We start from the raw sequence: 27,055 nt of genomic DNA, 5'->3' as shown, positions 1-27,055 counted from the left end.
GGGAGGCAGGTGGATTTCTGTGAGTTCAAAGCCAGCCTGGGCTACCAAGTGAGTTCCAGGAAAGGCGCAAAGCTACACAGAGAAACCCTGTCTAAAAAAACAAAACAAAATAAATAAATAAATAAATAAATAAATAAAATTTTAAAAAGCAAAGAAAAACAAAACAAGAACAAACTTTTCAAACATTAGTATAAGACCTTAGGACAGAAGAGATGTCTTGTACAATGTTAGCAAGTTGGGCTTTCTCACCTTCATCTCCCCATCTTCTGTCTTCTTTAATCTTGTCATAATACATTAGGCACATATCAAAATCAGGGAGAAAAGAGTATTTGGGTACAAATCATAAATTCCTCTCACTATTTTAAATTATAAATGGTTCCTTAGAATCTTGAACTAAGGTTTCTGACTTTAGAGGAACTAAAGTTTCCCTATGGCTTCTATTATATGTGTAGATCAGGTCACACACTTCATTAGCATCATGAATACTGCATATAAACTTGCTTTATTATGACTTTATTTAAATTACGGTGGACAGTGGTTGCATTTACAGAGTTTGGCATAGTGCTTAGCACCATGTATTAAGAATACATGTCGAGGTCTTTGATCCACTTGGCTCAGGAAGCCCAATCTGCAAGAAAGAGGAGGGACTGTATGAGAGAGAATTGTTGAGACCATGATTAGAAAAAGCACAGGGACAAATAACCAAACTAGTGGAAACACATGAACTATGAACCAATAGCTGAGGAGCCCCCAACTGAATCAGTCCCTCTGGATAAGTGAGACAGTTGATTAGCTTGAACTGTTTGGGAGGCACCCAGGCAGCAGGACCAGGACCTGTCCTTAGTGCATAAGCTGACTGTTTGGAACCTGGGGCCTATGCAGGGTCACTTTTCTCAGCCTGGGTGAAGGGAGGAGGGGACTGGACCTGCCTGGACTGAATCTACCAGGCTGAGCTGAATCCCCAGGGAAGTCCTTGCCCTGATGGAGATGGGAATGGGGGATGGGCTGAGGGGAGGGTGGGGGGGTAGGAGGAGAGAGTACAGGGGAATCCATGGCTGATATGTAAAATTAAATTATAAAATAAAAAGAAAACAACTAAATTAAAAAATAATAATAAAATAAAATAAAAAATACATGTCGATAGTATGTAGACAGAACAATCTCAAAATGTTATTTCTTAAACAGAGGAATAGGCTGAGTTATATGCCTATATAAATTGAAAATTTAAAAACATAATTTCCTTCATTAACTTCATGTATTTATAAGATATTATAATGTTATTTTGTCCTAAAATATAATGTTTTATAAATACTATGGAAGTATATTTAACATAGTATAAATAGGCTGGTAAGTACTGTAGAAAACTATATGCAATATATTATGATGTTAGAGTTCCTAGATTTAGATAACCTAGATTTCAAATTTGTTAACATTCATAATGTCAGGAATATTTATGATGTATCATCAGCTTTAGACCAGATCAGTATAAAATCAATGTCATGATCTGAGTCTTTCTTATCAATCAATATTCACTTTCTATGCATTTTATATAATGTATGAAAGATTCAGTGATTTCCCACTGCCCATTTTTTGTAGATATCTATGCCATTTCTTAATTAATTTCATACAAGGTACTCTATTTGTACTTTTAGAATCAAGTATTTTTGTTATTATATTCTATCACAGTGTCTTTTCTCAACTCTTCCCAAAATGCCTTAAAATATTTCTTCTAGGTTTACTTGTCATTTGTATATTATTGTTTTTTTTTTAATTTTCCCTTTCATTCATCAAGATATCACACATCATTTTCCAAGCACCTTTAGAGATATTCTCCTCCTTCTCTATGTAGGAATAAAAGTGAATATGAAACAATTTCTGAACTCTAAAACTTATCTTGGAAGTTTTGGTTATATGAGATGTGAAAGCAAACACTATTATAATCCTCAATTGGCCATTGAGAAGCACAAAATTTGAAGAGAGATTGAGCCATTGAATCTGTCTTTCCTCCGCATTTTATCCAGAGCTTAGCGGGAAACATCTGTGCTGTGCTATTAATTCTGTCTTGTAGGCCTCATGACCTCATTACCAGAGAGGAAAGTCCTTCAAATATACTATACAAGGTAGAGTTTTCCTTCAAAAAAATTATAGGCAAAAGAAATGAGGAATGGATTTATAGTATTCCCCTGAGAAAGTTAAAAATCAAACAACAACAAAATCACACAAGTATATATCATAAGGGAGGATCAAAAGTCTCTTTACTACTTTTAGATCATATGTTTAGAGAGATTTTCAAAGATACTCCTAGTACTAGTATAATTAAGACATAAGCCATTTTCAAAGCATGTAAATCCCAGGTTATTAGAATTAGCATTAACCACAGAAGTTAGAATCCATGAAATCACTTTTCCAAGCAAAATGCTATTTAGTTTTAAAAGTAGCCACATTTGTAAAAGGATATTTCACAATATATGTACATTTATATTTATGTTTATGTATCTATATATTTGTGTGTATGTGTATATCAAACAAGTTTAATTAATTATTTTACCACCAACAGCATAATTATAGACAAAATACATTTAATAGAGACACTTCTGATAGGAACCTTGGTAGTTTTAAGCTAAGTAGATTAGCACTCCCTTTTGATTTTTGTTCTTAAACTGAATCCTTTCCTCTCAAAGTTATTCTTCCTATTCATATTTGAAATTGGAAATTCAGGTTTATTTTTGTACTAAATCTCATTGCTTCTCCTTCTACTCTGCAAAGCTCTGAGAAGTTCTCTGCTATGGCTCTCTCATTTATTCTGTCCTCCAGACTTGCCATACTTCTGTCCAACATTCCAACATTGAGTTCTGAGTGTAGATTACTGGTCATCTCCACTCTAGCTCAACTCATTCTTACAATACTCCTAGTCCAATTTTCCAGACATTTCCACACACCGCGGTTCTCCTGTGACTGGCAATCACTGGCCATTTCCAAAGTGCTACACACTGTGTATTTTTCTTCCTTTCTTTGGTCGTCTCCCAAAACCTCATCCATGCTGTGTTTCATGAATTGTGCTACTCAGGGGACAATAAGACATAGCCATTGCAATGTTTGATTTTATAGTCTAGTACAGAACAAAGACACTGAACAAGCATTCACACGGACATTCAATTTATAGAGGAAAAATTCAATAATCTTTATGCACAGTTAAGAGAGACTTTGTGATTCTTTTTTCAGCCTACCATGCTATTCCACCCACCACAAAGGCTTATTTTTTACATTCTTATTTGCTAAGCTTTTTAACCTCTACTAAAATCATCATGTTATTTTGCTACTGTCTCCTGTTTTCCATGCTGATTCTTACGCTAGACCAAATTCTTGGAAAGGCCAGACAACAGGTAAGATAAATACCCTCTGAGATAGATTCCATTTGTGCACTACATACCATCACTGTGATGCTTTCACCTTAGTTTGCAATTTTAGTTTCATGTATCTTACCAATTCCCCTTCCTAGTCATTTGTATAATGGCAGGTACCATTTTGTACAAATATTTATAAGACATCAGAACCTAGTATATTAACCCTTGACTAAAAGTTGAACTGATCTACATTTAATTACTTTTGTATATTTTATAACTATTCTTAAATTATTGTTAATGAATCCATTTATTATAGGGAACATAAATCATTCCTTATATAATTAACCCAAATGATCACTCATAGCTTGGCAGATCTTCTTGTCTATCCTGTCACTAACCAGTGCAGAAATCCTTCCACCATGCCCAACCCTGTGTTACCTTGGTCATGTCATTTGCTCATGAGCAGCATTATCTTATGCCTCATATCTCTCTAACTACAGATTATACAGCTGAGTATAATGATTGTATAAGACCCCCAAACAAAAATGTCTGGAAACATCAGCGTATCTCTAATATCTAAAGAGAAGTCAACATATAAATAACATAAAAATAAAACTGTTTTGGTTTATTTTCTTTTGGTGTGCCTGAGTGTGTATATTGGTCTATGTATATTGGACGTGTATGTGTAAGCAGTTGTACACTCCTGTGTGCCCTCTCATGGAGGCCAGAGGAGAATGTTTGGAATCTACTCTCTTATGCTTTGTCTTAATATTTTGAGAACGGATCTCTCAATAAACTGGTCGATTGGCTGATAGTCAACAAGCATCAGTTATCCTTCTGTCTCCAACTCAGCACTGAAGTTACTGGAATTCATGACCACACAATTCTTAAGTGGATGCGTAAACAGCAGGTGCTCATACCCATTAAACCATCTCTAAAGACATGAACAGAACTTTTCCACCTATTATTAAACATAGATATTTTTCTCATACAACATAATCTGAATACAGTTTCTCCTCCTTCTACTCTCATTTCTTCCCCAACTCCTTTACCATCCAGCTCCACTCCCCATCTGTTTCTCATTAAAAAGAACAGACTTCAAAGAGATAACCACAGAACATAACAAAACAAAGTACAATAAGATAAAACAAAAACCATCAGATTGAAGTTGGGCAAGCAGAGTCAACAGAAAACTAAGAGTCCCTAAGAAGGCACAAAAATCAGAGATTTGCTGTTTCATGCATTCAGGAGTCCCATAAAAGTATGAAACTTAAAGCTATAATGTATACACAGAAGACCTGGTGCATGCCCTGTGATTGTAATTTCAGTCTCTGTGAGTTCAGATGAACTTTGCACAGTTGTTGTAGAGGGCCTTACTCTCCTGGTATCCTCCATCTCCTCATTTTCCTCCACTCCTTCTCCCTCTCCTTCTGTAAAGTTCCTGAGCTGTACGGGGAAGGATTTGATAGAGACATCCCATTTAGAACTTTGTCTGAACAGAACTTTTAAAGAATTTCGGACATATCTGCAGAGTGGTGGTAGCTTGGAAAGAGACTGTAATGAGCTCTCTTCTAGTCTATTTCTGTTGCTGAAACAAAATACCTGAGATTATTTAATACACACACACACACACACACATATATATATATAAAATGATCTTTAAAATTGTTTTGTATTTTTGGGGTGGGTAAGAGTTGGTATAGTGGCACCAAAATGTGGGGCAAGAGTTTCCGTCTAAAATATGAGAAAGCTTAAAAAAAATTCTAAAACAGAGCTAAAAATAGCTTCCTAGTTGTGTCTCTCAGCAAGCGGTGAGCTACAGTATGGAAGGTTCGCAGTGGTACGTGGGTTTGAGTGCAGCATGGCAGATTTCCAATGTGGTACACAGTGGCGTCTCCAAGCCACACAGTAAACTGCATGACAGATTTAGCTTTTGTGGCTACACTCTGCTGGATGGAGGCATAGACCCACTGTCTCCCAGAGTCCGACATTGAGCATGGTTCCCCCAAAGCTGGTGGTAAATGTAGTTCCACCATGTTGAACCTGCAGCAGTACACAGAGGCATCCCCAAGCTTCACAGTATGCTGTGTGGTGGATTTGGCCTTTACTAATAGAGACCAGAGAGAGAGAGAGAGAGAGAGAGAGAGAGAGAGAGAGAGAGAGAGAGAGAGAGAGAGAGAGAGAGAGATTTCTGGGCTACACACTGCTTTGATAGAAGCAGAGGTTCACTGCCTCCCAGACAGCATGGCTCTCAGAACTGGCAGTGAATTATCTCCACCATGTTAAAAAAGCTGAGATGGGTGGAGTCAGCAGCCAAGGCTGTTGCTTTAGTACTAGCCACTGAAGTTTAAAGCAATAAATTCACAATAAAACAGATGCAGATGAAATAAACCTCTAAATGGTTTACAGTATATGTAAAAATGTACATAGGCTTGGAAGACAGAGGAAAAGAAATATAAAGTTATATAAAGAATTAGAAAGTTAAAAAAATAAACTTTTTAAAGAGACAGTAAAGGTAATATAAAAAATAAGCCGCATAAAGATGGATGTTACACAGAGAATTTGGATTGTGTTTTCTTTGGGATTTTTAACTGCAGAGACATTTGATTGTAAAAACTGCTGAGTTAAATCAATATGCATATTTTAAAGGTATCTCAATTTCAAAATTTATGTCTAAGGATACATTGCTTTAGAAAAGAAGTTTTTTGTTTCCACAGAAGATGAAAACCTGTGGATTATTGTGGCAGGGTCCTTGCTGTTGTTCCCTTTGGGGGTGGGGGCCAGGTAAGCACAGAGTCAAACCACACAGACTCTGGGAGAATGTCCAAACAACAAGCTCAGTTTATTCAGGAAGAGGTAAGCCTTATATATCCTCTACACAACCTTTGGGGAGGTCTGATGAATATGCATTAGCTGGTGTGACATGGCTGCCTCTCATTGGTCCAGGCCATCTCCAGATCATGTTTCAGTTGCTGTTGCTAAGACCATCAGGCAGACACAGGCTGGCTCTCAGAAAGTATCTTTTTTACTTGTTTGGGCCTTCTGGATCTCAAGCCTGTTAGGGATGAATCATCCCACATATCCGCCCCTTTTTATTATTTATAGGACATGCTCAGTGGGAGCTAGGGTGCATTGCCCTAACCTTGTTGACCCCACCTCAGGAGAGCTCAGCATAATGGACTGTGCCTGTCTTAGATTGGCTTGCCAAACAAGCTCATATCTGTCATTGACTGCCTGCCCTGGAAGAGCATCAATCCTGGAGAGTGGTCTGGGTGTTAGGCTTTAGGCAGGAGCCTTCAGTAAGCCATACAGGCATCATCTCTCCAGGAGTACTTTGATCTAGCTGTCTGAGAGCCAATAAAACCTGTAGGGTCACCGTTGTGGCCGCCTTCTGTTGGTGAACCTGTTGCAGAAGATATTTGAACAAGAGAAGGATTAGTCAAAATTTTCAATCTCAAGGACATGGATGGGACCCCAGTCATTTTTATCATGCCGATTGAAGTCTTTTTGGTGGTGTATAATCACCCTTCTAGGGGGTGAGGCAATTGCTTAATATCTATGGTCACATGCCCGTGATGACATGACCTTTTTTAATACCACAGTAGCAGGGCAAATCATACATTACCCCTCTGAAGCTTCTTCTTTGTCCAAAGTCTCTTGGTCTGTTGCTGGACTCACATATCTGGAGGGTACCCATATTGGTGTGGTGGTATTCTGGGGAAAATGCAAGCATATCTTCTCCCCCAGGTTAATAAGGGAACAGAGTGTTGTCGTCACTGAAGGGTGATGGGATCCCTTCAATGCACCAAGGGCAATGGTGTCTCCCAAGGCAAGTAAACAAGTTTGCTGTCCAATTTGGGCTTGTGTGACAGGGTTAACATATGGTCCTCAGCCCGTGAGCATCTTGAGAGAAACAACAATGTTGTACTGTATATTAAAAAGACCTGAGCCTCAGCCTCAGCCTGGTCATCATAGGCAGCTCGCCAATTAAGGAAGACCGGAGGCTCCAAAACAGCCTTCATCAAATGGTACCAGTCATAATAAGTCTGTAAATGTATTGTCCATCTTTGTAGGGTTTGCTCAAAATACGTCGAGTCGGGACCTGATTCATTAGCAGCCTTACGGACCAAAGACAGGTTTGCACGAGTGGTAGGCATCCATGGCTGGTTGGCCCCATTGGGGCCTACATTAACTGGAAATGCCATGGTGGGCATGTGTGGCACCATAGGTGGAATTGGCTGGGAGGTACGTGGAGCAGCTGGCTCGGCAGGCAGACATCCAGTCAAATCACTCTGTGGATACTGCAGTAAGGTGGTAGCCACTCGAGGCATGGGTGGAACAAAGAGAAAGGCTGCCGGTATAGGCTTAGATGCTGCTGCAATCATTTCTTCTCTCTTTCCATCCCTTTCCTTCACTTTACATCTATTCTCGTGCCTCTCCTTGCCAGCAGAGGCAGAGGAAATAACAGTCATGGATGGAATGAAGGCAATACAAAAGCTGGTGTTACATTGTTTCTAGTAGTGCTTATTGTGGGCCTCAGTAGAGGATTACTTTAGGCCAGCAATTTTAGTCAACAAAATGGGCATAACAAACAATTGGAGAGTTACTCCTGGGGCCACTATACTTTTTCTAGCAAGGAACAGAGCTCTCATCCAAAGATCATGTTCCCACATGTTCTCTGAAAACATCTATGGTTCAAGTACTATTAACTACTGATCCATCTCTCCAGGCATCACAACCCACAAGCACACACATGCATTTATAAACACACACATACATACACATACACAAGTAAAAATACTCAATGGTGGCTGTTGTTTCCTGAGGGACCAGTCCTTATATGGAAATACCAGGCGAGCCTGAACAAAACTATGTGTCATTCTACTGTACAGACAGATTCCCAAACAAGAAAAACAGAAAGAAGAAAGTGGTGGTCCCAGCATTTACCTGCTGAAAGGACCGAATTTACAAAACCAGCGTAGAGGGGCCTATTCACCGAAATGTACCGCTCAAGGGGGCTTCTCAACCAGCGCCACACATGAGTAAAGGGAGACAAACAGACCCTGTTCAAGTACCAAATTTCCCGCCTTTCAGCGCCAGATGTAGCAGGGTCCTTGCTGTTGTTCCTTTTGGGGGTGGGGGCCAAGTAGGCGCAGAGTCAAACCACACAGACTCTGGGAGAATGTCCAAATAACAAGCTCAGTTTATTCAGGAAGAGGCAAGTTTTATATACCCTCCAGCCCACCCTTTGGGGAGGTCTGATGAATATGCATCTGCTGGTGTGACATAGCTGTCTCTCATTGGTCCAGGTCATCTCCAGATCATGTTTCAGTTGCTGTTGCTAAGACCATGAGGCAGACCCAGGTTGGCTCTCAGTATCTTTTTTACTTGTTTGGGCCTTCTGGCTCTCAAGCCTGTTAGGGATGAGTCATCCCACAGATTATTTCTAGGCTAATATGGTTTGACCAGCCAAGAACCCTGAAAGGTCTCCAGTGCCACCATGGCCCAGATCATCCAACATCGAGAATGGTTTCCAGGCAACTGGCTCAGACAATGCAGCCTCACAGACTACTCCAGTCAGGACTTGACCATAATCCTAAATTTGTGTGTGTGTGTGTGTGTGTCTCCATAAGAATACAGTACCTTTTATCAGCAGGAAGTAGCCTAGAAAACGACACCCACATTCCCCAAAAAATGGATTATGCATGTTTGTCTTTGTTTAGGTTGTTGGTTACAAATTGTTATTGGTCATAGTCAATGTCTTTCTGAAAGAAGAAAGTGGGATATGATATGGAAATATAGGATATATTTTAGAATATTATTGGATTGTTGAACCTACTTTTAAAGAACAAATTGTTTAAAATGTTTTACATTGGTATAGATTTTAGTTTATTGATATAAATTTAAAGTAAATTTTGTTATACAGTACACACACACACACACACACACACACACACACACATATATATATATATATATATATATATATATATATATATATATTTACTCTTGTTTAAGATATTATGTTTGTACAGCTCATTTAAATTGTAATGGATAATTAAGAAATACAGACTAATAGTTAGTCTTCTATGATAGTCAAACTTATAGTCATGTTAAGTTTTCTAGATATACATAGATATAATTCACTTAGGTAGGTAATCTTCAAACATTTCAAAGACTTACAGAATATGGCATTTAAAATGTTTTAAAAACTTAGACTTTCCTGGACAATGAGACATGTCTGCTCCTGGCAGCACTGATTTACTTCAGAGAGAAAGATGGGCATCAAAGATACTCCATATGGAGTTTATCTTCTTCTTTGCAAAAGTAGCCATTTTGGCAAGAAACTGTTCTTGCATACATGCAGGACCTGTAGTAAGATGACCACTGAAATTTGCAAGGAGAAATGGTCCTTCACGTTCCTGCTTCACAGAAGAAACTGCCGGACATTTTACAGGACACAGAGGGAAAAAAAATGACTGAGAGACTAGGTCTTTGGGCTGAAGATGAATGCCTCAGTGTTACAGAGGAACTTTGAATGACTGTCTATGCAGGCAGCTGTCTCTGTCATTCTAGATTTTTTGGAAGTTGTTTACAATGCTCTTCGTGTTTACTTAGATAATATTATATCCTTCTGGGGTCTTTAATGTAGTTGAAGACTAGATAGTTATAATTATGGTTTTTCTTGGTTATGATAAAAGGTAGATATGGAACTTTAGATTCACAAATATAGGCTAGATATTTTCCTTAATTTTGTCAAATACAAATAGATTAATATTGTCACTGTAATTCTTGCTTGATAACTGTTCTATTATATGTAATTTTCCTATGTTAAAGTTAAAACCTTCCTTTGTTTAGACAGAAAAGGGGAAATGCTCTGGGATAATGCTTTTGTACACTGGTTTAGTAAAACACTGATTGGCCAGTAGCCAGGCAGGAAGTATAGGCAGGGTGAGCAGACTAGAGGAATACTGGGAAGAGGAAAAGCAGAATCAAGAGTCACCAGCCAGACATAGAGGAAGCAAGATGTGAAGGCAGAACTGAAAAAAGGTACCAAGCCACGTGACTGAACATAGATAAGAATTATGGATTAATTTAAGCGTAAGAGTTAGTCGGTAATAAGCCTGAGCAAATGGCCAAGCAGTTATAATTAATATTAAGCCACTGTGTGATTATTTCATAAGCAGGCCACACAACTGTGGGTGCCAGGCAGGACACAGGAAACCTTCCAATTACAGTGTGGTGGTTCCACAGTTAGAGCATATTGTGTTAACAGAGGATCCAAGTTTAACTTCTGACACCCACTTTAGATAGTTCACAGGAGTCAGGAACACTAGCTTCAGAATATTGGATACTCTCTTTTCACCCCTTTAGGCACACAGATGAACACACACACACACACACACACACACACACACACATACACACACACACACACACACACACACACGGAGTGTAAGATGAAATTCATCTATGAGAGAGACAGAGACAGATACAGAGACACAGAGAGAGACAAAGACAGAGAGAGACAGAGAGAGAAAGAATATGCTACTCATGTATGAAAAAGAGGACATGAAGTTGGAGAGATGAGTAGAGATGTGGGATTGATATAGGAGGAAATATGATATAACATGAAATTACTAAAACTATTTTAAAAACCATACAAGATTGATCTGCAGTCTCGGGTAGGTGATGGCTTTCAGACTTACCTACAGAAAGCTGGTCAAACCTTTCTTGTAACTGATTAAAACAGAAATGACAACTTTGTTATATAATTAAAAAAAAAGAATTAGGGTTTACTACAGGTCTTGTGTGACACATGGAATCCACTGTGTATATAGTCTTTTATTTAATCCTTGTAAAAAATTGACATATGGCTATAGGCTCCACTTTTACTTAATAAGAAAATTATGCTTGCTGAAAGATAAAACAATGTTTCAAGGTCTTGTAATTAAATTGTGCCAGACGAAAGCATGGTGATCCATTCTGTCTCAGATCCCAGCACTGATCCTAGGTTGTCAAACCTATATCAGAGCTGCACTGAAAGTTCGTGGAGAACAAATGCAGTTCAGGAGAGCTGACTAGAAATCAAGGATGTGGGGAAATAGCAGAAATTACCCAGGGTAGAATGAGAACATAATTAAAAGCCACCCCATCTGAGAACCCACTGGCAATTGATGGCTACTGGGAAAGCAGATACAGTATCTGTATCATGAATTGTTAGAAGGTCTTATTAATAAAAAACAAACCTGGAGCCAGGTATTGGGGTGAATGCTGAAAGATCAGAGAAACAGAACCAGTCACAGCTAACCTCACCTTGACAATTTCTCAGTTGATCTCATTTCCTCAAACTGGAAGCCTCTGTGTCTTCATCTCAGTGGATCTCAGTTGAAATGCTGCTGAAATCCTAAAAGCTTAACAGACTGTAGTTCCTGGTTTTCATCCCTTACATACCTTTCTGCTTCCTGCTATCACTTCCTGGGATTAAAGGCATATGTCACCATGCCTGGCTGTTTCCAGTGTGGCTTTGAACTCACAGAGATCTGGATGGATCTCTACCTCCCAAGTGATAGGATTAAAGGTGTGTGTGTGCCACCATTTTTTGGCTTCTATGTCTATTTAGCGGCTGTTTTGTTTTCTGATGCCAGATAAGTTTATTAAGGTGCATGATATATTGGGGACACGATATCACCACAAGTATCTTTGAGGATGTGGGCCGTGAGAGGCCACCATGGTCCGGTAGGTTACACAACCATATGCATACAGACAACACTAAACAGACTTAGTAGGTATTTAAAAAATTAAGCAGATATAGTACACAAATTGGGACTGAAAGTGGTAAGAGACTAGGAGAAAAATCACAGATGAGGGAGTGGAGTGGATTTGACCCCAAAACACTGTATGCATATATAATAAATAAACAAATGGTTTAAAAGTCTTATCAAGCTCAGGAAGAAAAAGTAGAAATGAAAAGCTCTTAGGCTCTGAATGTTCAAAGTCAAAGTCTGAATAGTTCAGTCTATAGGCCTATCTTTTGATTTACAGAAAGAACCTTTAATACTCCTTCCTCTCAAGGCCATGGGCACTATGCCTTCATATGATGGAGGGACTGAAATTCAAAAGTGGCCTCTAGGATAATTCCTTTGATCATATTTTATTATAATATGAAGATAGGACCCACAGGACTATATCAATTTTTAAAGGTCTCACCTATGTATATTACCACATTAGTAAATACATAATAAAATGTGAATTATAGGAAATCCTTTCAGATTAAGGAAATTGCAATATCAGTAGAATTAATAAGATCTCTATAATTCACTGTTTTGAGTACATTGTAGTTCTCACTTACATTAAAATTCAAAAGATTTTTTTCAAAGTTTGGTATTGTCCTCTATAGTATTATGACAGTAATTTCATCAATAAGTTAGTTTCAGTATTACATGAGATGGTAAATACATAGTATCTGAATCTCAATAAAGTATTGATGGAGAGTATTAGAGTGACATCAAGCAAATGAAGAATTCTCTTCCATTAGTAGTATAGTTCTTTCTAAACTAGAACCTACATAAGGAGAGCTCATGAAAAGGAAGTCATTAAAAATTTAGGTCAGCATAGTCAAATATCATGAGGGCACACACTACAGAATAGTTTAAATGTAGTTATAAAATTAAAATTTGCTCCATTTTCTCTAATGGAATGACTGTCTGGTTTGTATCCAGGGTCTATGGGAAATGAAATAGCAGTTTCAGCCCAATGCTTAAGGGACACAAATACCCATAATAGAATCAATCAGGGGTTACCACAGGTTTAAGAGTCTTGTCAAATCTCTAGTATTGGAAAGGCCAAGGTTCAATAGGCAGAGAACAAAACTCCTCTCATGTCAAACTATTGCCTCTTTAGCAAGACCTGGGAAAGTGTTTCCTCTCCAGACAGGAGCTTTGCAAGTGTTTCACTACCTAAGGGAGCAAACAGGAATGTGATCAAACCAATACACAAGAAACAAAACCAAATAGATAGATGATAGAAATAGGAATTCACTCAACTGACCAACTCAGACAAAAGTTAGCAAACCACATGTGTTAATGAACTTTGTCTACTTAGTACAGGATGAAGATTCCTGGATAAAACAGTAAAGTAATTTAATGTCTCTAAAAATTAAATTGGTAAAACTTTTTTTTTTATTTTTAAGTGTTTTGATAAGTATTCTAATAGAGAAATCAATAGTGTAAATTTGTTAATTATTTCTAACTTTGTTTTTCCTGAATTCCCTTGTGAAATTGGCAGCATTCTGAATAGGCAATTATACATTCATTTAAAAGCATGATTAATCCTCATATCATTGCTTCTCAGAGAACATAGAGAGAGCTTTTGTCTTTATTACAGGACAATAGGAATTACAGGAGAATCATCTAAAATACAGTGACACAATATGAAATAAAATTCCTCTTTAGGTAATTTATTTTTTGAGTATGCATTTTAAATGGGGGAACTGATTATGTATAACCATGGTATTGGCTATCACTAGGAGTAATTAATTTCCCTTAATCACTTACTCATCCAAAACTGACATTTTAATTCCTTCTGAATGTATCCCACAAGTTGTGTTCCTGAATTCACTCAATGAACAACCATTTAAAAAAATTGCTGTTGCCAGGTAAAAGGGATCTTCATTTGTTGGTGGCATACTGTGAATTGGATTTCACAGAACACTACACAGAATGAAACACTGCAAAGTAGATTATTTATTCATCTTAAATCTCAACAAATTTAGAATTATGATTACTCTTACAGAATAAAGACATATGAACATGTTTGATTGCTTTAAAACATGACACAAGTATATTTTATGGATGATATTTAGGAGTCCAGTCTCTGATTCAGAACATCCAGTAAACAGGTATGATTTGGATTTTCTCAATATGATATGATAATTTTTACCAAAATGATTTTTGATATTTTTTATGTAGTGCTGGCAATTGTAGATAGAACCTTGTCTGCCAAACAAGCATCAGTCATGAGCATATGCTCCTACCAAATTCTTAGTTTTCTTCTTCAAATATTAAGTTCAGAGAAAGAATTATATTTCTTAGCAATTGAATTATTCCTAGACTTGGAATTGTTTCTATGGAATATTATTTAATTAATGAGTCAATTGCATTTAGTTGAATGAATCTTTAAAAAAGTTGAAGAGCTTATGGATAACCTCCTTTTCCAAAACAATCAACTTTAAAATCAATTTTAAAGCATTTTCATATTAACTTTTTAAATGCATATTCCTTGAAATATTTGCATATTATCAGAATTCATATGATATTCTCATTTTTAGCTCCAGCTTCAGGATAAATCTAATTAACAACCTTCAACTCTCTGCTACCTTTATAACTCAATCATTTGTTTTTTTAAGAGTGTATGCCATTCCCTCTTGAATATACAAGGGTGTTAGTGATATTTACTCTTCTTCAGTCTCTATGACTTATATTCTGTAATGTAAAGTTGGTAGTTATCAGTAAGGCTCATTTAAAAAAATAGGTTCTGTAACTTTTTGTAAGGAGGTGTAGTAGAGGCTCGAGGCTGGTACTATGAGTCCCAGTAAAGGGATGAAAAACCTGCTCCCAAGTAGAGAAAGAGGTAAAGCTTTGAATATCTGTGAAGGAGTTTAAAGGGAATTTTAACATCAAAAATATGTGCTACCATATAGTGAACCAAGTGAAACACGTCAGCTTCAATGTACAGCAACCTAGGGAATATGTGTGGTAGGAGGTAGGGCTCAAAGCTGCTTCCAAGTTAATAAACTAGAAGAAAGATGATCAGTCCTACCCTGAGAGCACACCAATGACTCTTACGATATGCAAATCCAGTTGCTGGTGTTAATGCGACAGCCACAGGTCAGCAGCAGAGAAAAATCCCATTTTGTCACACTGCATGACTTAGGCATGAGTAGCCAGTCACCAACTTAAGAATCTATTGTGGAAAACTAAGCTACTTTCGAGACTGGGATCCAAACTTATCCACAGGTTGGATACCCTCAGTTCAGTCTGCCCAAAGTTCTGAGTGAGGGTAGGCCAAGGAAGGGAGATTTGAAGGCAGAGAACCAGGTGCTCATGATCCAGGCAGCAAGAAGTTGGCTCAGGTAGGGAAGTACACAAGGGGAAGGAGCCTGCTTTCCTCTCTCTGTGACTGCAAACAGAGAATTACCCTGAGGTGTGACATCTGTGAACTGATGTTTGCAGGTGGATCAGATTTTGGAGACCATTACCTGTCATTCACTGCTACTATGCAAGCAATCTCGAGAAGTGTCAGTGGTGTACACCTGTGTCGGTATCTATCATAGTGATTAACACTTCGGGGGTGTTTGTAATAGCTACAGAAGGGGATTTGCATAGACATCTGTCTTAGTTAAGGTTTCTATTGCTGTGAAGATAATGTGAGACACCATAGCCACAGCAACTCTTATAAAGGAAAACATTTATTCCAGTGGCTGGCTTACAGTTCGGGATTTAATCCATTATCATCATGGCAGGAAGCAAGATAGCAATCAAACAGACATGGTGTTAGAGAAAGAGCTAAGAGTTCATACACAATAACACACAGGCAATAGAAAGTTGTCTGAGACACTGGCATGGCTTAAACATAGGGAGACCTCAAAGCCTGTCTCAATAATGACACAATTCCTCCAGCAAGACCACACCTACTCCAACAAGGCCACACCTCCTAATGGTACCACTCCCTTTGGGGGCTATTTTCTTTCAAACCATCACAATATCTTTCAACACTTGAATGGTTAAAGAAAATGTAATGCATATAAAAACAGGGTTCTTCAAGTAGAAAGAAAAATAAAATTATGAAGTTTGTAGGTAAATGGCTGTAATTGGCAAACATTACACTAATTAAGGTAACTCGGGCCCACAAAGACAAATGCTGCATGTTCTCCCTCACAAGTTGATTTTAGTTCTAAATCATTAGCTCTGTGTGTTTAGTTCAGAGTACCTATAGAATCCAGGGAACTAGAGAAGAGAGATTGCCTCAAAGGACATAACATAGGTGATAGGAAACAAAGAGTGTGAATATTTGGGGGTTGAACTTAATTAGAGATAGGATCATTAATTAGTTATAGAATGGAGAAGGTTGGGGGTAGGGTGGAAGGATTAACTACAAAGAGGTGGGGTAGAAAAGACCATATGGGAATCTACTACTTCTGAAGCCAATATGAAGTATGATAGTTAGAAGGCTGATAATCTGAATGATTGAATAATACTTCACCTAATAAAAGTGGATTATTAAACTCAGAGCTCACTGCAAGGCATGGGATATGTCCTTATGAATTGTTGGGCATAAAGTCGCCAGAGATCTTAGAAAGGAACCAAAATTGCATGGTTGGTTTTGAAGTCTATATCAGAAAATAGAATCTGTGTATACTACTGTAAACCTAGTTAAAAATCTCTCCAGGCCCCTGGAGAGAAAATGCTAAATTGATAGTATACCAAGCTGCCTTCTAAAGACTTATATTTATACTCAAAGAAGTGATGTTCTCATTCTTAATCAAAAATGCTGTCCTATGCAATGAAAGGTGATGAACACAGAGACATATGTTTCTCAAGAAGATGGAAATTCAATTTCAGTGCTGAGTCCTAAACAAGACATCCATTTATGCACTCCCAATTAAGATTGAGGCAACAATATAGAAGAAAGGGTGGGAAGAGTATCAGATATGGAAAATTGTCAGAAGAGCAATGAAACGTTACTATATAGGCATGACACTGCCAATGCACCCATGATTAACATTAGTGACTGCCAGAAATAGGTCTCAAAAGACCGGGTCTCTTGAGAGTCAATCATAGACTGGGGAGAGATCCATGTAGCCTCCTTACCCTTTCCTGCTGAACTATGAGCTATTGGGGGATTCTATTGGAAGGTCAGGCATTGTTTGCAGTAGTGTACTCACTAATGAGCTTGCTGTTTGCCAACAAATAGCAGCAAACTATGCTCAGATGCATATTAGTAACATAAAAAGCCATGATTAAACTCATTGGTTACAAAACAAAACAGAAATAGAAGAAATTACGAAAATGACTTAAGGTCAAGCTCAGGGAAGGGGATAAAAGAGAATGAGGATGATATTAAACAGAATGTACGATATACCAGTATGAATTTGTCCAAATAACAAATTTAATAAAAGAAAGCAGAAAACATGGAGGAAGGCTCCCTGTTTGTGTCATCAGTGCTTTGTTGCTTTTCACATTTCAAACAACTGTGGCAGAACCCTAATAGTTATTCTATTGGGTGTAATCTAGGAAATCTCAGGAGGATGGGAACATCTGTCCAGCTCTAGAATGCAAAAGTAAGAGTACCCTTTCTGACTCTTATAATATTCCTACCAACTCTTCCAAAATCATTCCCGAAACTTGGAAGGCAGAAATATGATGGAGATGTCACATTTAGAACTGACAGCTCTATAATCTTGTATCTTTGGTCACTGTACCAGTCACTGGTACAGAAACAAATGTATCTGGAGTGAATTGAGAGATTCACTAATCAGGGTGTATAACAACGAGAACTTGGGGGCAGAATATTACTCTATCCATTCAGCAAAATGATTAGTAGCTGGTTTTCTCTTAGAGCCTATGACCTTGCTAGTCAGGAGCTTCTGACCCAGGTGAGTACTATCAGTGGGTTGGTCTTTAAATTCAACAGGAAAGTAGTTGTTTACTCCCCTAATATTGGTGCTCCTATTGCACAAGCCAGTATATCTTAAGAAGCCAGTTGTTAGTGAAGCCTGCAGTGTTCATAGCCTTGTAAGACTTTTGATTACTTTTGTCTCATGGTAGTAAACAAAGCATTATGAAAAGTAGCCAGTAAGGATTAAATTCTTAGGTCAGTATCAGTTTAACTTCATGCCCTCAGATTCAAGGATGTGACATCTTCAGGAATAATGGCTTATGATTGAGTTCTGGAAAGGAACCAAGAGAAATGCCAATAGCCTATAATGTTTGGGTGAGTTATGAGAATCCACAAACCAACAACTTGAAAAGAGTTAACTTATACCAAGCACAGGGCTTTGTGCTTGATAGCCTCTTTTGTCTGGAAGTAGAATTATTCTCCCACAATGGAGTAACTCCATATGTATATTTATATTAGTATGCTTCCATATAGCATTTTCAAACAACTTTAGCTCTTAGATGGGGGACAGTCTTCACCACCCCACTTAATTCTTCCTATTATATTCTTTTCCCTTCCCTGAATACCACCTGAATTTTATTACCCAACCAAACCCCCATCTCATGGTTCCTTTTAGGTCTTCTGAATTCTTGTTTTACTTAGTTTTCTCTGCTGTGGTGAAATGCCATGCCCAAAAGCAACTTGGGAAAAGAAAGATCTATACCTCTAGGAGGATAGAGTCTACCATTGAGGGAAGCCAAGGTATTAACTGAAGGCAGGAATCTGAGCAGCAGCCATGGAGGAAAGCTGCTTACTTCCTGGTATTCCATAGTTTGCTCAGCTGCCTTTGTTAATTCAGATAAAGTCTGCCTGATTAGGGGTGGCACTGCCCAAAGTGGTCTGGGCGTTCCCACATCAATCATTAACCAAGAAACATTTCTCACAGACATGCCTACAGCACAATTTGACAATGCAAACAAGGTTGTCTCCTCCCTGACTGGAGTTTATGTCAAGTTGACCAAAATTAACAAGCAAAGAACTGTAACTTACACATGTATCTAAATATTTAAGGCTAGTATTCACACATAGAGAACAACACTGTGCTTGTCATTCTGGGTCTCAGATACCCTACTCATCAAGTTCCATTAGAATAATCTTCCCTGTTTGTACTTTTATTATACACTATTGTCACATAAAAGATAATGTCTAATATGGTTCTAATATAGTCATGTATAGATGTTATTATGTTAAATGCACCTTTCTGTTACATGGCTATTTTCCTTTGTAATATTACATGTAAATATTATCTTTTTTTCTTTTCTGCTTCTCACTTTCTGTCACTAACCATCAAAAGAACTCAGTTTTCTGTTGCTTTTGTCTTGTTAGTCACTTCTGTAAAAAGCTTTGCATAAAATTTTTAGTTTTGTTTTACTGTGTAAAAAAGACACAATTATTTTAGAACAGGAGAGAAGCCAAATAATGCTTTAGATTGTTCTCTAATATATATGTATATGTACATATGTTGCATATTAAATCACAGCAACATGAGAGGATGGATTGAATGGAAAAGAAAATATAAAAATTGAACCTCTGAATAAATAGACAAAAAATGTTAGGCTCTACTTCAATTCTCACTATATTTTTCTTTCAAAAATATAACCAAATGTTATATAAAATATTAATCTTAATGAATTATTTATTAAATTTAAAATAATAAATGCTTTTAAATTGAATTTTAATTTCTTATTCAAAATTATTTGGTTAGGTATAAGTAAAACTAATTCATTGAAATCCTGAAAGCCAGTGTTTTAGCTATGAAAAATTCCTCGGTTTAAACAGATTGAGCATCTTGCCACTAGCTCATGAATCACATCAACTTTTCATTGGTGTGTGTGTGTGTGTGTGTGTGTGTGTGTGTGTGTGTGTGTGTGTTTTCACCAAATCCTTCCATTTTACATGGAAAAATGCATATCTCACTCTGCCTTGTGTTTGAGTTTCAGGTGTGCTTCAGGTTTTAGCAGTCAAGAGGAGATACAACAGGCTTGGCAAAAAGACCTAGAACATCATAAAAAGGGTGCACTCACCTCATTATCCATTGGCTGGGAAAGAAATAGCTTCTTTCTCTTGTGCACTTGATCAAAGTTACTTTGGATGAGTATTTGGGTTTATATCAGCTGGATGAAAATTTCAGAGGACCTTTTCATGTTGTGCCTCACAGCAGAAGAGGCCAATCAGGCAGCAGGAGTTGATTGCATATATTACTGATCACATCAGACAGAATATTCTAGATTGAAAATTAAGATGAATCTTTTAATTTTTTTATTATTTTTTTCAGGGTATCATATTAATATAAAAGCTTCAATTTTTTTTTTATTTCTTGCCTGGTTAACAAATTCTATTTAGTGTTTCATTTCTTTTAGAATTTCTTGACAAAATTGTGGTAAATTTAATTTTAAATTTTCTGCCCTAAATTGAGGTGAGGGAGAAAGATGTGCACACTTTGTTCTGTACCTTACTTTCTTCATGGACAGTGAAAACTACCAATAAGTTAATTTGTAAATATGGTATTTTGCTTTCTTTTGACAAAATAAACAAATAATGGTATACTTATGAATTTAATATCACAGCTGTTTCCAATTGGTATAATTATATTGCTGTTATTCAAGTAAATAAATTCTTTTCACATTAGATATTAATACTAATACTAAATATTAATAACATTTCTTTCCACTTATTTTGTAATTTTCTTAATATATTTTTATGGAAAAAATAGCTTATTGCTACTAGGCACATCACTTCTGATCTGTGAAATCCTTCTTAATTTGATTCCTGAAGAATACATTTAAAAATACTGCAATACAAAATGTTAGATAATAGAAAATTAAGTTTACTTTTGTACAATTATACTAAAATGACCTTTAATTTTATCTCCTTTTTATACTAAACATCAAAAACCATTCTTTTAAATACCAAGTGCTGGACACTTAAAAAGCACTTAATATATACCTAAAATCTGTTTCATATTTAAGATTTTAATCTTGGACTAGTTGGGCAAATGCTAACTTTCTAAAACAAGTGAAGAACTGATATACAAGGCAGAGAGATTCAGACACAAAATGAATAAACATTTAGAGTCATAAAGGGGGTCTATATCTCCTTTCAAATGGTGCAAGTTAGGGAATAAGAGAAAAATCTTAATATATTTCATAATACAATAACTACAATGTACATTTTTGTCTTGCAATTGGAGTCATATTTATAGGACATAACCACTTGAAGGGGAACTTCCTTTCAGAGTGACAGATGGCCCTTTCATTTTCCACCCAGCTGATATTTATAATTCATTAGCTTATTTGTCTACCTTAGAAAGAACAGCTTTATATTAATACCTAAATAGGTCTCAAAAGGTATTAATTCAATAATCTACATTGGATACTTTGGCTTACACATTTGTTTAATACAACAAAATCACTATGATTTATTTATTTATCCCACGTCTGTATTCTGCACATAGGGTAAAAGAGAAAGCATTCTTTATCTGCCTATCTGGAAGCTGGAGATGAGCAAACCATCTACTTCTGGCCTAAAGCCAGAAAAAAGTCTAGGTGGCATATTTTCATTCCTTATCTACTTTGAATGAATACTGAATACTTTGTTTCATGGCAGCAATCATGTCTACATTAGAGATTAAGCACGTGAAAAAACAAAGACAGTGAAAAGAGCAACATAAACAGAATAAGTGTTAGTTCCTGATTAAACCACTAATTAGGTTAACTGAAATCAAGAAAGCCTGACTTGTAGGCTGATACAGGAGAAAAACCAACCTTCAGTTTAGCCTCCGGAAGTTTTTCAGCCACATTAAACTCCTTGTTGAAACAAGGACACCCTGTCAACATAACTATCAAAACCAAGTATTTCCCTTCCATTATTACTGGAATGGATTTTGATGAAGCTATTAAATATACACTGTGGTCAGGTGTCACACCCCCTTCATTGATAGTGCTGTATTCCCCTGTCTTCCTCCTGGCTTACGGATCATTGCAGACGAGGAGGAGGAGGAAAGTGTGTCAGAGCCACAGACTGCTGATGACTACTAAGAATCAATGTTTCTGGGACATAGCAGTGCACCTGCATATATGAATTCATAGTAACTGAGGCAGCATGCACAAGACTTCCACAGGCTTAAGCCTCATAAAATTCCATCCTGAGGAGAAGAGATGGGCTTGAAGTCCCACTCCCTGACTAAAGAACAATTGGCAGTTGAAAGCTATCTGTTGAAGGAAAGCCAGTTTTCTTAAAGTGTGGCTTTCAGTAGGCTGACCACCCTCCAATGAAGTCCACACATCTAAGAATATATAGCAGCACAAACCACTTGATGTTCTTTAAAAAAAAAAAAAAAAGTAGGACAGAAGTTCTATACATATGGAAGAGGGAATGGATCGGGAGGAACCGAAGAGAAGAATATAGTCAATATACGTTGTATGAAATTCTAAAAGATTAAAAAGAGGTAAAGTAATTAAAATAACATAATAAATTCTAAAAATATTTCCTGAACTAAACACTGTCTAAGAAATGTCCTAGGAACTCACTAAAACAGGAAAAGGTATAGTGTGAGGACCACAGCATTGGCCCTGCAGCCAGGATGCAATACTGAGCTCATTATCTTCAAAGTGATAAACTGGTATGTTCCTTCTTTTTTTGAGAAATATATCTAGCTGAACAATTAAGAAGAACTCCAAGCAAATTTTGATGTTCTCAGACAGTCGGGGACATGCATGCAGGTCTTCATTTTACTTCATGAAGAATATTGATTTAATTTAACTAGATAAACTTGTAAATGCTGTTTCAATGAAACATCTAATTATCTTCCCAGCTTCATACTATAAATGTCATTTATATTAAATAAAAAATCTATAAGTTTAATGTTTTTGAGTAGGAAGCAGCATAAGTTACATCATTTTTTCATGTAATTTGCTTACCATTTCAAGGTCCTTTGCCATCCGTGATTATTTAATAGGTTTTGGTATTCCCTGAAGAACTAGGATTCTATAAACATATCGAGAAATTGAATTCATTTTTATAGGTATCAGAGAGCCTGTCATACATTTTATTCATCAGGTTCACCCACAGATAAATGGCATCATAATCTGTTTTGCTTTACACCATGGAAAGAACTTTTGAAATGTGTGTTTAACAAATTTTGTTATAAATTAAAAAACATTCAATGTTGGAAAGCCCCTGGACTTTTCAACTATGTCTACATAGTACAGAATAATTACAGGTATGGATTTATGTCATAGTGTTTCTATTACTATGATAAAATACCATACAATGTGGGGAGAAAGGGGTTTATTTCAGTTTAAAACTCTCAGGTCACACTCTTAACACTGAGGAAAGTCAGGGCAAGAACTCCTTGGAGGGGACTACTGAAGCAGAGAGCATGGAGGAACACTACTTACTGGCTTGCTCTGGCTATTTTCTTACACAACTTGTGACCACATACCAAGGGGTAGCACTGTCCTCCTATGGTAAGATGTGCTTACACATATCAATCAAGAAAAAGTCACGCAGGTCAATCAGCCGGGAGCATTTTCTCAACTGATGTTCTCTCTTGCCAAGTGTACAAAAAAACTATACCATGCAATTTCAAAAAAGAATATGTGTGTGTGTGTGTGTGTGTGTGTGTGTGTGTGTTGTACGTGTGTACAAGCAAATTCTATTCTATTTACACTATCTTTAAAAGCATTTTATTATTCTGTTACAAATTTTAACTTTGTATTATTATGTTATATAGATAACTCTGAAAACAGAATGTGTATAAATGGAAAATTTTTTGTGACTAGTAAAGGAATTGATAGTACATTTATCTGTACTATAGATATGTGGTCATAAAAACCCATAAAGTATTATTTTACTCATATGATCTATCAGTTCAAAAGTCTTTACTGTCAATTCTTTGTGGCTGTTTGTTCCATTGTTAAATTATTAAAATATTTTACTTGAAATTATTTTGTTTGCCCTATTATTTTTTATCTGCCAGAACTCTTGTATTTTATGTCTAGACATTTTCTTAATTTAAATTTTAACTGATTTTAGAAATCCCTAAGTAAGACTGTGTGGTGATATTTTATTTGTACTGTCTTGTGGTGTGTTTCTTTCATGTCTAACAGAAATGGGCCTGTGTCAGCATTTCTAAGGACATCCTCAGCATCCTTTTGGTAAACACTTTCCATTTTCGATACAGGTCTCTCTTTCTTTCCACCAATCCCGTCAATGTCTTTTTGATAAATATTTACCACTTCTAACCTAACAGGTATCCCTTCAGTTTTGTCAGAATCTCCTTCAGAGTCCTTTGGATAAATATCTTCCATTTCTAATTCAACAGTTATCACATTGGTCTTTGCAACAAGATTGTTATTAGAATGAATGATCTTTTAAAAACAATTTTGGATAATTAAACTTCTATAACATTAATGTAACTGGGTTATATTGCTCTATGTTTAATAAATTGAATTTGATTTTAACTTCGTATTCATTCACATGTAGTTTAAATGTAGCAGCTTTCCCACTATTTAATTGAGTTTGTTTCAGAGATATTTTGTATTTACAAAAAATCTAGAGCAGTTATTATGACATTTCCACATACCAAAGACTATTCTTTCTACTAATATCCTGCTTTTCATCATATATATTGCAAATAATTTGTGAGTATTAATATGCTCTTCTACTTGAATATATCTGATTACTTTCATCTGTAAACAAGAGTAGCGGGCTTTTGAGCTGACAATCATATTAATGCATAGCCATTATCAATATATCCTGTTAAGGAAATCCTTTTTCAATAGTATTTACACTGTGGATGCTGACTGATTACCTTGGTAAAGTTTTGTTCTCTTGTTTTCTAGTGATGATTATTACTTCTCTCTTTCACACTATTACTTTGGAAGTAAATCACCATGTGCAGACAGATAGTGTGCAGTGAAATCACAAATGAGGGGTAATATGTCTGCATTATGATATCTACATCTTCAGGGCATGGTTTCACAAACCTTTGGTCCAACACTACAGTCAGTGCAGGTGGAGCTCTGTGAGTTTGGAGACAGCCTGCATAGTTGACATAGAGAATTCTGGGTCAATCAGTGCTGCATATTGAGACTATGCCTCAAAACAGAAAGAAAAAATAAAAGGAAAGAAAAAGAAGAGATTTAGTCTATTTATAACATGAACTCTGATTATCTAATCATTTCTCATGAAATTAGCAAAATGTTTGATTCTTTTTTTAATTTTAGAAACTTAAGCTTAAAACTAATTCATTTGATTCTCCTTTATTGGAATATTTTCCAGAAGGAATTCTTTATCAAAAGACTTTTTTTCAAGATCTGTAAGTCTATCAGTATTCCATAAACAAACAAACAAAAATCAAAATTGGTACTGGAAACCTTTGTTGGGAAAGTTTCTTTGTAATTCTAATTCTAATTCCAAAGAAAATATGAATTCCACAGAAGAAAATATTCAACTTTAGTCATTTTTTAAATTTAGAACCAATGCAATTTATACTGTCACCAGCAGTAAATGTGTGTTCCTCTTTTCCCACATCCTTGCCAGCAACAATTGTCATTCTTTTCTTTGTTGTTGTTCTTGTTATCATGGCCGTTTTGAATATGGTAAGATGAACTCCCAAATTCGTTTTGATTTTTGTTTCCTTGAAGGCTTAAAGATGCTATACATTTTATTAGATGTTTCTCAGCCATTTGTATTTTAAGTTTGTGAACTTAAATAGATAGGAAACTGCTTTCTAGTAGCATAGATATTAAGACAATTGGCACATTGGACCACATAAAATTAAAGGTTTCTGTAAAATGAAAGAAACCACCATTCAAGTAAAGAAGCAGCCTAAAGAATGAGAAAAAACTTTACCAAATATTCATCTGACAGATGGTTTGTATCTAGAATATATGAAGAATTCAAGAAACTAAACATCAAGAAAATAAATAACACATTTAGAAAATTTTCTCCAAATTTGCCAAAAACAAAGGCACTGGATATTGTAGCTGTAATTTCTACTTGGTAACTGTTTTTGTTATATATAATTTTACTATGTTAAAGTTAAAACCTTCCTTTTAAATTAGACAAAAAGGGGTAAATGCTATGGAATAATCCTTTTATACACTGTGAAGATGTGTTGCTCTCATTGTTAATAAAGAGCTGTTTGGTTAATAGCTTGTTAGGAAGAGGTTGTGTGGCAGAGCCAAACTGAGAAAATGCTGGGGAAAAGGAGAGCAGAGTCACCAATCAGATGCAGAAGAAACAGGAGGTGAACATGCTCTGCTGGAAAAAGGTACCACCACTTGGTACAGTACATATAAGAAATATAACTTAATTTAAGTTGTAAGAGTTAACTAGCAGCAAGCCTAAGCTATCAGCCAATTATTTATAATTAATAAGAAATCTCTGTGCATTTATGGTAGAGTTGGCAGTACCAACAAAAAAAAAATCTACCTACAAATGGCACTCAAAGTCCAGCCACAAATATCCATCTAAAACCTGAGAAAGCTTGAGAAAAGGTTCCAAACACACAAAAATAAACCCAAATGTGACTTCCTAGTCTCACAATGCCATGCCAGACTCAGTACAGAGACACTTCTCCTGGGAGCTACCTACAGAATGGAGTAAGCTGCCAGCTGCCATGACTAGTGCCATGCAATAAGCTAAGTCATGCTGATGCTTGACATAGTAGTTTAAGATGCATCTCATGAGATCAAAATACTCAACAGATGCTCAATAAAGACAGATCTAGATGAAAGAAACCTTTAAACAGGTTACATTGTGTTTAAAAATGTACATAGGCTTGAGAAGGAAAGGAGAAAAGGTATAAAGAGTAATAGAAACATAGTTTAAAAATAGTAAAGTCTTTTAAAAAGGAGTCAAGTAATATAAAAGAAAAAAGTCACTTAAAGATGGAAAATACATGGGGAGTCTGGATCCTGTATGTTATTGTGTTGTCTTTGAATTTTTTGTTCATTGATAAATAAATGCTAGCTGCTATAAGATAT

Source organism: Peromyscus maniculatus, chromosome 2, assembly GCF_049852395.1.
Source record: "Peromyscus maniculatus bairdii isolate BWxNUB_F1_BW_parent chromosome 2, HU_Pman_BW_mat_3.1, whole genome shotgun sequence".
Lineage (NCBI taxonomy): Eukaryota > Metazoa > Chordata > Mammalia > Rodentia > Cricetidae > Peromyscus > Peromyscus maniculatus.
This window is presented reverse-complemented; position numbering follows the sequence as displayed.